The sequence below is a fragment of the Arachis ipaensis genome, chromosome B05 (genome assembly GCF_000816755.2).
Source record: "Arachis ipaensis cultivar K30076 chromosome B05, Araip1.1, whole genome shotgun sequence".
NCBI classification, from domain to species: domain Eukaryota; kingdom Viridiplantae; phylum Streptophyta; class Magnoliopsida; order Fabales; family Fabaceae; genus Arachis; species Arachis ipaensis.
The window spans coordinates 101,728,593-101,743,486 of NC_029789.2; positions in this window are offsets into that span (position 1 = coordinate 101,728,593).

Genomic DNA, 14,894 nt, shown 5'->3' on the forward strand with positions numbered 1-14,894 from the left:
AAAGGTCCTACTTTCACAAGTAAATCCTCAACAACACCCATAGGTAATTTAATAGAAAAATCAGCAAGTTGAAGAGAAATACGAGTGGGTTTTACCTCCTCAATTTGAAGCTTTTTCATCACTGAAAGTGGCATGAGATTGATGCTAGCTCCAAGATCACATAAAGCTCTCTGAATGTTGACATCTCCAATGGTGCAAGGAATCACAAAACTCCTTGGATCTTGCATTTTCTCAGGAAGTTTATGTTGGATAATAGCGCTACATTCCTTGGTTAACACCACGGTTTCTTGCTCCTTCCAATTCCTCTTGTTAGTCAACAATTCTTTCATAAATTTAGCATAAAGGGGCATTTGCTCAAGAGCCTCTACAAAAGGAATGTTGATCTGTAGCTTCTTGAAGACATCTAAAAATTTAGAGAACTGCTTTTCTTTGGAAGCCTTCTGAAGTCTCTGAGGATATGGCATTTTTGGCTTGTATTTAGGAGCCTTTGGCAATGTAGGATAAGTGTCTAGAGAGTCAGGGAACGGGTTATCTGCACGCTTAGGAGGGGCGTGCTCTACTTCTTCCTTTTTCTCCTCTGGAGCTTTCTTTTCAACTAGCTCTTCATTGGCCCTTGTCTCAGAACCAGCTATTTTACCACTTCTCAATTGAATAGCCTTGCAATCTTCTCTTGGGTTCACCACTGTATCACCTGGAAATGTACTTGCAGACCTCTCAGGTATTTACTTGCTCAGTTGGCCCATTTACACCTCTAAGTTTCTAATGGAGGCTCTGGTTTCCTGCATAAAACTCCTCATCATCTCCCAGTTAGAATCTTCTTGGGGTTTAGAGTTTGCCTGCTGAGGTGGTTGTTGCTGCTGAGACTGAAATTGGCAGTTATTGTAATTATTCTGTAGGAAGCCACCCTGAGAATTATTGTTGAAATTATGAGGTCTCTGAGGTTGATCCCTCCACCCAAAGTTTGGGTGATTTCTCCACCCCTGATTGTATGTCTTAGAATATGGATCATTATTGGGATTTCTAGGACAACTCCCCATATAATTGACCTGTTCAGAAGAGCTTTGAGCATAGTCATAATTATCATTTTGCACAAAATTACCTATAATGTCATAAGGGACCTCTTGAGATGGGTTTTGAGTGTTGATAGCTGAGACTTATATTCCACCCATCTGTTGAGTAAGTAGACTTATTTGCTGAGACATAAACTTGTTCTAAGCAAGAAAAGCATTAAGAGCTTCTACTTCCATAACACCCTTCTTTTGAGGAGCCTCAGAGTTCACAGGATTTCTGTTAGATGAGTATAAATATTGGTTGCTAGCAACCAACTCAATCAGCTCAATAGTCTCCTCTAGTGTCTTCTTCTTATGCAATGAACCACCTGCAGAATTATCTAAGCACATCTTGGACATTTCACCCAAGCCTTTATAAAAGATGTCTAGTTGGGTCCATTTAGAGAACATGTCTGGAGGGCATTGTCTAATCAGTAGCTTGTACCTCTCCCAAGCTTCATAAAGAGTTTCACCATCCCTCTGCCTGAAGGTCTGAACCTCCACCCTAAGCTTAGTCAGCTTCTTAGGTGGGAAAAATTTAGTAAGAAACTCAGTAATAACCTTGTCCCAAGTATTCAAACTATCCTTGGGTTGAGAATCTAGCCATAGTTTTGCTCCATCCCTCAGAGCAAATGGGAAGAGCATGAGTTTGTATACCTCTGGGTTCACTCCATTTGTCTTCATAGTATCACAAATCTGCAGAAAATTAGAAATAAATTGATTTGGGTCTTCGTGGGGAAGACCATGATACTGGCAGTTTTGTTGCACCAGGGTGACCAATTGTGGCTTCAACTCAAAGTTGTTTGCAGTTATAGGAGGCACCACAATATTTTTTCCATAAAGATCCGCAGTAGGGGCAGAATATGAGCCAAGCACTCTCCTTTGTTGATCATCCCCATTCGGATTTGCCACATTGGCATTAACAGCATTATTGTGATCCATAGTGGATTCTGCAGGCTTACAAAGTCTTGCTTGTTGTAAACGTCGCCTACAAGTCCTTTCAGGTTCTGGATCAAAGTCTAACAGAGGTTCCTTGTTTCTGTTCCTGCGCATAAACCAACATAAAACAAGAAAAGATGGGATTATCTACGTCAGAGTGCAGAGAAGTCCCAGTAAGGTATCCTGTATAAAATAATAAAATAAAGATGCCAAATAAAATAAATAAATAAATTTCGAAAATAATAACTAAAATTAAACAGAAATTTTTGAAAATTAAAAGGAAAAATAAACAAGACAATTATAATAAAATTAACTAGGTGACACCAAAATTAATTTCAGAAATTAAGGAAAAATATTAGTACTAAAAAAAATTTCGAAAATAATAAGCAAAATTTAAAGAAAAATTAAAACTAAAACGCCTAATCTAAGCAATCAAACAACTGATAGTTGTCAATCACAGTCAATTCCCAGCAACGGCGCCAAAAACTTGGTGCAGTATTTTATAACCCACAGACTAACCGGCAAGTGCACCGGGTCGTACCAAGTAATACCTCAGGTGAGTGAGGGTCGATCCCACGAGGATTGAAGGACTAAGCAACAATGGTTAATTGATTTGGCTTAGTTAGGCAAACAGAAAATAGTGTTTGAGAGTTCAAAAGCATTAATTAATAAATTTAGAAGTTTGAAGATATGCAGGTGAATAAGTTGGGAATAAAATATTGAGAAAGCAGTTAAGGCTTAAGAGTTATCTATTTTCTGGATTGACTTTTCTTACTAACTATTTTAATCATGTAGGATTTTATTATGGCAAACTATATGTGACTAAACCCTAATTCCTTAGACCTTTCTAGTCTCCTCTAAAATTCATCAACAGCCAATGCCTTGGTCAATTAATTCCAATTAGAGGGTGGTGATCAAATTCCAGTTTATATGCCACAAAAACTCTAATTACCCAAAAATAAAAGGATTATACGTCACGTATCCCGTTAAATCCAGATAATTAAAATTTAGGAGAATATGTTTTCAAGTTGTTGTTCAAGTAAAGAGCTTTTCCAAGTTATATAAGAACTCAAATAGAAAGAGGGTCATACTTCCGTTCCACCCAAATTCATAAGATAAAGAGCAGAAACAATTCTTAAATTATAAATCCATGCATAAATTAAAATAGAAAAAGCAATAAAATCAATCCAAACAAATAGACAGAGCTCCTAACCTTAACAATGGAGGATTAGTTGCTCATGGTTCAGAGTAGAAAATTAGGATTGTAAATTATGAATTAGAATAATGTTGTAAGTATTGTGTTGGAACTCCTCTGTTGGAATTCCCTTTTATTTCTAATCCTAATTAATTTAAAATCTATTATCTAAAACTTAAAATAATATCTTTTCCTAAAAATAATATTTGAATTCAAATTAGAATTAATTAACAAGTCTTCTGTTGATGGGTGGAGACCACTTGTTTTGCCCATTCTGCGTCTTCTAATCTATGTTTTCTGGGCTGAAAACTGAGTCAAAACAGCCCAAAAATTGCCCCCAGCGTTTTTCTAAATTTTCTGCAAGTGGCGCATGTCACGCGTACGCGCCAGTCATGCGTACGCGTCGATGGTCTTCTTCGCGTGTCACGCGCACGCGTCAGTCATGCGTACGCGTCGCTGAGAAAATCTTCAAATCACACGTATACGTCAGTCACGCGCACGCCTCGCCATGGAAAGCTCCAAATCAAGCGTACGCATCAGTCACGCATATGCATCGCTCCTTGCTGCCATCTTCTTTGGTTCTTGTGCTGCAGAAACTCCATCAAATCCAACCTAATGCTACCTAAAGTAAATAAAATTGCAAAAGACTCAAAGTAGCATCCATATTGGCTAAAAGATAATTAATTCTTTATTAAACTCAATAATTTAGATGCAAATTCACTAGGAAAAGATAGGAAAGATGCTCACGCATCAGACGCACACGGTGCGCATACGCGTGGATTCAAATTAATATACCCTAAGGGACGCGGTGAACCCTAGCGCAGTCGCACACCCAACCCTCACTCCCTCTTCTCTTCAATGTTCACTCTTCCCTCTCATTCTCTCAAACCTCCATAGCCACCCCAACCCCTGCAACCACCCACCACTGTGCCGGCGACGCCACTGCCGTCGCCTCTCTCCTTTAGCCTCTCTTCTTTTCTCTCTTCTCTGCCCTCTCTCACCATCGGCCTCTTCCTCTCTCACCACCGCCACGACCACCTACGCCGCCGCGGAGCATCGCTGCTGGCAGCATTACTTTACTGCTTCTTCTCCCTATTTCCTTCTTTCTGATTCTGATCCTGCTACACCCTAGGTTCCCTACCCTCACCTCTGCTCCTGCTCTGAGTCTTTGATTTCTTTTCAATTAATTTTGTTGTTAATATTAGTTAGTTAGTTGATTACTTTTGATTGCTAGGTTAGTTAGAGATGCATGTTTTAGTTGATCCTAGGTTGTTAGGTAGCTAGGTTATGGTTAGATGATCTTAGGCCTGATAAGTGCTCCGTATTTGTTTACACTTTGAACGATGCATGACTATTTGCTGCTATAGTGCCCTGTTTTCCTTTTCTTGATGATCACCAATGCTGCCTGCTGAATTCTGCTTGTCAAATTAAGTTTGATGCTGCTTGTGTATATGTAATCCTTGATTTTCATGTTGTTACAATCTTTTGGATTCATATACTTGCATTTTGCTACTATTTGCTATCCGGGAACGTTTGATTTACTGTCGAAATGCTGCCCAAATTTCTAGAAATTGTTGTGTTCTTCAACTTACACCAAGTTCAATCCCTAGGTCGCTTTGGCTAGCATCTCTATGTTTATGTTGTTTCCCGTGATATGCATTGAACCTTCATGCACTTCCATCTCTCAAGTTACTCAATTGTCTTATGCTCAAGCTAATGATTCAGCTTACCATTTAAGTTTAACTTGCAATTTTGTTGAATGTGGTGCATTCATTTGCAATAATTGACATATTCAACTTGTGTAACTCTTTTTCACTCAAATTGGTTTCCAACCTGCCTTAGTTACACAAATGTACTTTCATTTTTTCAACACCAATTATTGCAAATCTAGTGACCATGACATGGAATGATGACTTGCTTTCAATTAATTGCTTCTTTTGCAATCTCATATTTCATCATCAATGACTGCTTCTCCCTCATGATTGTGAGTATGCTTGTTATCCTTAATTTTCTACATTCTTCTTAATTACGCAAATGATCGTCACACCCCTAACCTTTGAACTAGTTTTTCTAACTTTTAACTTCCCTAACATGATGATTTTTCTTTTTAGTTTTCCACTAACTCCTTAACCATTCTTTTTGGGTATGATGTTCATTGAGCTTATTGAACAAGCATGATGTGATTATTGTTTGCTTTCTTGGTTTGTGACCCTATTTTCTTTTCTACCTTGTGATTACTTGCATTCCAAGAATTCTCTTTTCTTACCTCACTTCATGAACGTGTCTTACCTTGTTTGCTATCTCCCTACTTGGCTAATTGCTTATATCATATCCTATCTGGTTTTCAGGATGTCGGCTAAAGGAAAAGCCAAGGCTACTACCTCAAGAAAGAGGAAGGCACCTCATGCCTCTACTATCTCTCCTTATGCCAACTATGCCAAAAACCCACTTAATGAAGTGGATAAGGAGAATCAGCAGCTACCCGCACACTAACACAAACAAGTTTCCCAATCTTTACTGCGAGCTCTGTTTCCCTACCTATCAAAAGAAAAATCTAAACATTGAGAAGACATTGGCCCTCCCCAACGACCTGCGGCGCTCCATTAATACCCGTATTCAAGAATTAGGCTTAGGCTTTGTTGATAGGGATTTGGGAAGAATAAACACTTCATGGGTCAAAGAGTTTTATTACAACTTCTTTCGTGTGACTCTTGATTTAGTCCACCTACGGGGCGGGCAGGTCTTAGTGACTGAGGCTGCTATTGAGGGTGTATTGCATTGTCTACCTCGGACTGGTGATACATGTGCATACCAGCAGGCAGAGATAGCAATAAATGCTATAACCTTTGATTATGAGGCGCTGAAGTGCATTATTGCCACACCGGATGCCCCTTGGGTAATGGATTCTAGCAACAAAAGACCCAAGGGGATGTTATTTACCTATCTGTCTACAGAGACTAGGATTTGGCAGCAGATATTCGCCCACTATGTCCTGCCTACTACCCATTTTTCTAAGATTCTGATGGATATGCTTCTTCTGATTGGCTGTCTTATGGAGGGGAAGGAGGTATACTTCCCCCGGTTGATCAGGCGATGCATGTGGCGAGCACACATCTGTGGCCTACTACCATTTTCCACATTGGTCACCAGGATGATTGAGTTAGCCGGTGCCCCATGGAGGGATGATGATGTGTTACCACCACCCCCAGATGACGATGATAAGGAGGTTACTATTCCGTGGGGTACGTGGGTGCACGAGAAAGCCCCATCCAGGCGCCGCTCTCGAGCTAGAGCAGTAGTAGAGGATGCTAGACCTTCATCTTCTACCGCAGCGGCAGGACCCTCTTCTTCGGCAGCAACAGTAGCACCTTTACCACCACTAGCACCCGAGCCGACCTATCTTCTGGTTCAGCGTCTGTTTTGATTCATAGAGCGCAGTGAGCGCCGTATTATGCGGTACCTTGATAGAGTGGATCAGGCATTTGCAGCACAGGGCGTTCAGCTACCTCCTCTTCCCGACTCTTCCGCATCCGATGAGGAGGATCACGAGGCAGAGCATGCGGAGGAGCATGTTGAGGAGCCGACTCAGCAGGAGGCACCTCCACAGACGCAGGCTACCCAGGACACTCAGCAGCCTCCCGAGGAGCCAGTGCCTCAGCCTGAGACCCAGCCGTAGCCAGATGTGACTGTTGACCCTCACCATGAGCCCGATCAGTAGCATCGAGGACGATGCTTCATCTTAAGTGTGGGGAGGTCACCGTCGTCGCCGTCGGTGGATTTGGTGAACATTTTCGGACACTATCACTTGGCTATCTCATTTTGCTTTATTTTGCACTATTTTGGGATTATTGTACATACTTTCTATTGTGGATACTTTTATTTTGGTTGTTGCACACTTTTATTGTATATATTGCCTTTTAGCCTTTTGGTTGTTTTAACCTTTTGGTTGTGATTTGAAAAATATTTTGAATTGTTGAAAACTTAGTTAAACCCTTTGTGCATAAAAGAATTTTGTTTTGATTGAAAAAGAGGGTAAACTAAGGAATCTTAGAATTTCTTAATCACAACATTGCATTTAGGATAAGCTTGGTCAAAACAATGAAATTTTCCAACGAATTTATCTAGAGGACACACTACCCCAATTGATTGAGAAATTTTTGATGAACTTGCATGAATTCATATTTTGTGAAGCATGTTTTGAGCTAAGAACACAAGATTGGGAGATTTAAGCCTAATTGTGTGGTTACATCTTATAACAACTTATATTTTCCTTCTTGTGTGAAATTATATTTTCCTATGATTGTGATCCTTGATTTGTTTAATTCTTTATGTCCAATTATTCCTTGTATTCATGCATTTATATGATTGAGGCCAATATTTCATCACCTCACTTACCCAAATAGCTTACCTTTTATTTTCCATTGTTAGCCAACTTTGAGCCTACGCTTAACCCAATTGTTCTTTTTTTAGCACATTACAAGCCTAAAGCGGAAAATAATAAAGTCCCTTGTTTGGATCTTTGATTAGCTTAGGCTATTGAGAGTGTTTTATATTCAAGTTTGGGGAGATGTGGGAACATTGGTTGGGATAAAAAGGTATTTTGTATTTCTCCATTTGGGAATTAGGTGCGTACTTATGTAATGATTAAAAATATAGACCTTATGCATTGATGTTCTTGTATGTAGCTTGAAAGAAAGAAAAAAAATAAGAAAAACAAAAGAAAAATAAAAAAAATATAAATGTGAAAAAATAAAAGAAAAGAAAAAAAAGAAAGAAAAATAGACAAAGAAAAGAAAAAGAAGAAAAATAATAAAAAGGGGACAAAATGCCCCAAAGTGAAGTCCAATAAGAGCCAATGCATAAGTGTTGTGAAAATCAAATGAAAATGCATGAGTATGTGAAAAGTGAAGGATGGGTAGTTAGGTTAGTACTTAATTGCATAGGTTATTATATAGGTTAGTGATGAGCGGATAATTTATACCCTTTTTGGCATTATTTTTACATAGTTTTTAGTATGATTTAGTTACTTTTTATTATATTTTTATTAGTATTTATTCAAAAATCATATTTCTGGACTTTACTATGAGTTTGTGTGGTTTTTTTGTGATTTCAGGTATTTTCTGGCTGAAATTGAGGGACCTGAGCAAAATTCTGATTCAGAGGCTGAAAAAGGACTGCATATGCTGTTGGATTCTGACCCTCCTGCACTCGAAGGGGATTTTCTGGAGCTACATAAGCCCAATTGGCGCGCTCTCAATTGTGTTGGAAAGCAAAAATCTTGGACTTTCCAGCAATAGATAATAGTTCATACTTTGCCCGAGATTTGATGGTCCAAACTGGCACTAAAAGCCAGCCTAAAACTTTCTGGCGTACAATGCCAGAACTGGCACCAGAATTGCAGTTAAACGCCCAAATTGGCACCCAAGCTGGCGTTTAACTCCAAGAACAGCCTATGCACATGAAAGCTTCAATGCTCAGCCCAAGCACATACCAAGTGGTCTTCGGAAGTGGATTTCTACACTATCTGCACTTAGTTACTCATTTTCTGTAAACCTAGGTTACTAGTTTAGTATAAAAAATACTTTTAGAGATTTATTTTATATCTTTTGATCACCTTATGTAACTTTTTACATCTGAAAACCTCCTTGGAGAGGCTAGCCTCACGGCCATGCCTAGACTATTTTCACTTATGTATTTTCTACGGTAGAGTTTCTACACCCCATAGATTAAGGTGTGGAGCTCTACTGTTCTTCATGAATTAATACAATTACTACTGTTCTCTATTCAATCACGCTTGATTCTATTTCTAAGATACTCACTCGTACTTCAATCTGGAGAATGATATGATCCATGACACTCATCATTATTCTCAATTCTATGAATGCGTGCCTGACAACCACTTCCGTTCTATCTTAGCTCAACGTAGTCATTGGGCGACAGCTTGAGTGTGTATCTCTTGGGTCTCTGATCTACAGACCGAGTCCGTGAGATCAGAATCTTCATGGTATAGGCTAGAACCAATTGGCAGCCATTCCTGAGATCCGGAAAGTCTAAACCTTGTATGTGGTATTCCGAGTAGGATCTGGGAAGGGATGACTATGACGAGCTTCAAACTTGCGAATGTTGGGCACAGTGACAGTGTGCAAAAGGACAAGGGTCCTTTTCCGATGCTAGTGAGAACCGACAGATGATTAGCCGTGCAGTAGCTGTACATGGTATTTTTCATCCGAGACGAGCAATCCAACAGTTGATTAGTCGTGCAGAGATCGTACCTAGTATTTTTCATCCGAGAGGATCATACAGCTTACCATGGAAGGGAGCACGCATGGTTGGAAGAAGGCAATAGGAAAGCAGAGGTTCAGAAGCAACAAAGCATTTCCAAATGCTTATCTGAAATTCCCACCAATGAATTACATAAGTATCTCTATTTTATTTTATGTTTATTTATCTTTTAATTATCAATACTCATAACCATTTGAATCCGCCTGACTGAGATTTACAAGATGACCATAGCTTGCTTCAAGCCGACAATCTCCGTGGGATCGACCCTTACTCACGTAAGGTTTATTACTTGGACGACCCAGTGCACTTGCTGGTTAGTTGTGCGGAGTTGTGAGAAGTGTGAATCACGATTTCCTACACCAGTTAGGTGGGAAAGTTTGGGCTAATCAACGATTCAAATTCTAGTCCACTTATCCATATATGATCCTCCCTTGACCCTAGCCCCGTTACAACCTTATGGAAAAGACCTCATGATATTTGTATGCATGCATTGAATGATTGTTGATTGTTAGATGAAGAACAAATTTTGGAAAGCATGATTAGGGGAGAATTGAGTGAATCAACCCCTAAACACTTGAGTGAATAGAGCGTATACACATCCGGTGAGGGTTCGATTGCTCAGTTACATGTATTCACCATAATCATTCTTGTTCATGCAAGTTTGTGACCCTTTTTGATAATTCAATACAATTGTGGGTTGGATTTGATTCCTATTGCTTTAGCCCTATGCTTGTGAATGTTTCCTTGGAAGTTGAGTTTTTTTGACCAAGCATTTGCATCCATATAGATAGTTGCATTTAGATAGTTTGCATTTAGATAGTTTAGTTGCATTGAATAAATGTCATACCCTTTGCTTCATCCTTGGTTTAGCATGAGGACATGCTAAGATTTAAGTGTAGGGAGGTTGATAAACCCCATTTTTAGGGTTTATCTTATGTTGAATTTAGAGCATTTTGATAACCTTCTCTCACATTTATTCAATGAAATAGCATGATTTTGTGATTGTCTCTTTATTTGTACTTAGATGTGAAAACATGCTTTTTAGACCTTTAATTTGATGATTTTTATCTTCTTTTGATTCTACTAGATGCCTTGATGTATTTGTTAGTGATTTCAAATTGAAAAGGGCTAGGGAAAATGGTTTAACAATTCCTTCCTAGTTTTGTTTTATGGTTGAAAACTTGCTTCCTAAGCCTTTAAATTGTGTATTTTAATTCTCCTTTATACCATTCGATGCCGTGATCTGTGTGTTCAGTGTTTTCAGGCTTTATAGGGTAGGAATGGCTTGGAGGATGGAGAGGAAGCTTGCAAAAATGGAAGGAGCACAAGAAATAAAGGAGATAACCAGCGAGCATCGACGCGCATGCATGAATCACGTGTGCGCGTGATTTGAAGATCTGCACAGCGACGCACGCGCGTGCCTGACGCGTGCGTGTGGATTGGAGTTTTGCACGATGAAGCGTGCGCGTACCTAACGCACACGCATGAAACGCGAAGATGACCAGCGACGCGTACGCGTGACATGCGCGATCTGTAAAAATCACAGAAAACTATGGGGCCATTTTGGGCCGAGTTTGGACCCATTTTCTGGCCCAGAAACACAGACTAGAGCCAGGGGACATGCAGAGACTCCACACACATTCTCATTAGCATAGTTTTAGATTTTTAGATTGGAATCTTAGAGAGAAATCACTCTTTCTTTTGGTTTTCTACACATTCATAGTTTTTATAGTTTATGCTTTTGCTTTGGATTTTGAGAAGAGTCATTACCTCCATTGAAGTTGTTATTCTAGTTTGTTTTCTTATTCCCTTACTCTTCCATATCCTTAATCTTTGTTCAGAGTTACAATTGGATTATTTTTAGAATTTATTAATGCAAAGGATTACTTTTACTTTTAATTAATTTTCAGTTATTGTTTATCATGCCTTCCTTTTATTCCCTTTTTAATTCTGTGCAAGTAATTTTCATGTCAATGGAGTAGACTCCCAACTTGACTTGGGGGTTGATTAAATGGAGACCCTAGAGTTGGAATGCTCAAGTGATTAGTTAAATTGGAAGTTGTTAGCTAATTCTCTATTTACTAACGCTAGTCCTTCCTAAGGGAGAGGACTAGGATTTGCAAATAAGAGTTAGCTCAATCACTTGACTTTCCTTTATTTAGTAAGGGTTAACTAAGTGAAAACAACAACCTCTTTATACTACACTTGAGAAAATTCCAACAAGGATAGAACTTCCACTTAATCATTCCCCAGTCAAGGCTTTTTATTTTGAATATATAGATCTCTTTTAATTTTCATTGCACTAATTTATAATTATTTATTTTCTGTCATTCAACTCTCAAAATCTCTTGGAAAACTCCTGATTAATAAGATAGCACCCTTTTGTCAACTCATTGGGAGACGACCTGGGATTCATACTCCCAGTAATTTTTATTCTAATTTTGTGACAACCTTTCTAAATTGATAAGCGGATTTTTGGTGGTTAAGAACTATACTCGCAACGTATTTCTTATATTATAAATTCTTAATTGGCTGATTTCCGCCTCCATCAAATTTTTGGTGCCGTTACCGGGGAGTTGTAATTGTGTGCTAAATTATTAGTTAGTGTACATATTTTTTATTTTCACGTATTTTATATTATTTTATTACCATGAGCTGTATGTTTCTTTCATTGAATGACGCGTTCGCTGCCTGATCCGAGCTTAGCCGCATTTGATCCTAAAATTGAAAGAACTCTTTCACGTATTAGGCGAGCTCGGCGTCGGTTAGCCTCTGAGGGCGGTGAAGTGGTTGTTATCAATTCACCAGTCTCTTCTGAAGGCGAATTTGAAGCAGCATTCGAGGAAGAAACAAGCTCCTCTACTACTGATTCTGTTGACTTACGTGCAGGTAACATGGCAGCGCCCAGGAGGATTACTCTCCAGGAGGCAGGAGCCCCAGACTTTACTCTACAACCGTATCAAGCGCGTCACCCCAATCTGGCTGCAGATTTTGAACTGAAGACTGCGCTAATCAACTTGATGCCCAAGTTTCATGGCTTACCTACTCAGGATCCTATCAAGCACCTCAGGGATTTTCAGACAGCCTATTCTACTGTTAGGCGTCATGGTGCAGATGAAACTTCTATTCTGCTAACTGCCTTCTCGTTTTCTCTTGAGGGAAAGGCAAGGGAGTGGTACTACTCCCAACCTAAAGCGACTGTTACTAACTGGGATACACTCAGGAGAGAATTCTTGGACAAATACTTTCCAGCTGAAGTTACAGATAGACTAAGGAAATAGATCTCTTGCATTATTCAAGGTGAATCAGAGACACTTTATGAGTATTGGGAGCGCTTCAAGAATCTTCTGGACGCATGCCCCCATCACATGATTGACAAGTTAGTGTTGATCAGCTACTTCACTCAAGGCATGAAGCCTCGGGATAAGACTACATTGGATGGTGCAAGTAATGGTTCTCTGAAAAAGTACAAGACCACAGATGAAGCGTGGCAACTGATCAGCGACCTAGCTGAGTCCACTCGGAATCACAGGCACAGGAACAACCACCCCAAGGCTGTTGCAGAGGTTTCCTCTAGTAGTGAGACTACTGGCTTCACACAGGCTATATGTGAGATGACCAACCTACTGAAGCAGATACAGCTAAATCAATAACAACCTCAGCCTCCCTCACCACAATAAAGTCAACAGTTGGTTTCTCAAAGAGTATGCGAAATATGTGCTCATTACACTCATTACACTGATGAGTGTCCGTAGCTCCAACAAGGACACAACACCTTGGTAGCTACTCACAATTTCTATGACTGCTCGAATCAAGGATACAATCAACATGGCGGCAATTACAACCAAGGTGGAACCCACAATCAAAGTTGGCAAGACAACTCCAACCAGGGATGGAGAGATAATTCCAACCAAGGATGGAGGGACAACTACAACAGAAGAGGCAGAGACAACAATAAAAATCAGAGGTGGAACAACAACAACAGACAGTAGAACCAAAACCAGCCTTACAGAGCACCTCATCTAAGATAGTCCCAAGTGCCTCAGAACAACCAACAGCAGGTCCCCCTAATCACTTACCCATCATCCTCTCCCAATGACGAGTTGCTCCACTCTTTGGCAAAAAGACAAACAACCATGGAAAACACACTTACTGGTCTAACTACTGCTATACAAGCTCTCATCTCTCAGATGGGATCGTCAAGTACCCACAACACTCAACCTTCAAGCTCCAGTACAATTCCTTCTCAACCTATACCCAATCCCAAGGGTGGCATCAATGCCATCACTTTGAGGTCCGAAACTACACTGCAAAAGAGGAATCATGAGGAGCCAAGTTCAAGGGAAAACATTCAAGTTGAAGACGTTGTGGAGGTAGAGGATACTGAAGAAGAGGATGTAGTACAAGACTCGGTTGAAGAAGAAGCAGCTCAACCAAGGAATGGAGCACCAAGAGACGCAAAAGCTGCAAGTCGCGCCATTCCTATTCCATTTCCACACCTTGCTAGGAAATCCAGAAAGCAGATGGAACTAAACCTTAAAATGGTAGAAATATTCAAACAGGTTGAGGTAACCATTTCACTTTTTGATGCCATTCAGCAGGTACCTAAATATGCTAAATTTCTAAAGGATTTGTGCATGCATAAAGATAAATTACCAAATTTAGAAACTATTCCTCTAGGTAGTTCCATTTTTGCATTGGTAGGTGATATACCTGAAAAATGTAGTGACCTAGGTCCATGCATGGTTACTATTACTATAGATGGTGTGAAATTTCCTGACTGTATGTGTGATTTAGGAGTGTGTGTTAGTATAATGCCATTGTCTGTATATGATGCTTTGAGGCTCCTTCCCTTAAAAAGGTCGGCAACTCATTTTGTTTTAGCAGATAAAAGCATTATCTCTGTGGTTGGAATTGCTGAGGATGTGCTGGTGAGCATTAAGGGGCTCACATTTCCTATTGACTTCTATATTTTAGAGATACCCCCTAATGACTCAGGAAAACCATCATCCATCCTGCTTGGAAGGCATTTCCTGAAGACTTCAAAGTTCAAGCTGGATGCCTTCTCAGGAACTTACTCTTTTGAGATAGATGGCAGAGCAGTGAGCATCAATCTAGATGAAGCCATGAAGCATCCTCCTGAGGAGCATTCCATCTTTCAGTGCGACATCATTGATGAGACGGTAGCTGCAGTTCACCAAGAGGAAGTAGAAGAGAGGCACATGGAGCAAGATGCAAGTGTGGGGACACCCCATGGACCAGATGAAGACACATTACAACAACCATTGGCTTCAGATGATCAAGTGCCTAGCCACGAGCAGAAATTGGAATTAAAGCCCCTTCTACCCCACTTCAGGTATGCTTACCTTAAGGATAATCAGAAGCTCCCAGTTATCATTGCAAGGGAACTCACTTCCTAATAGGAGGAG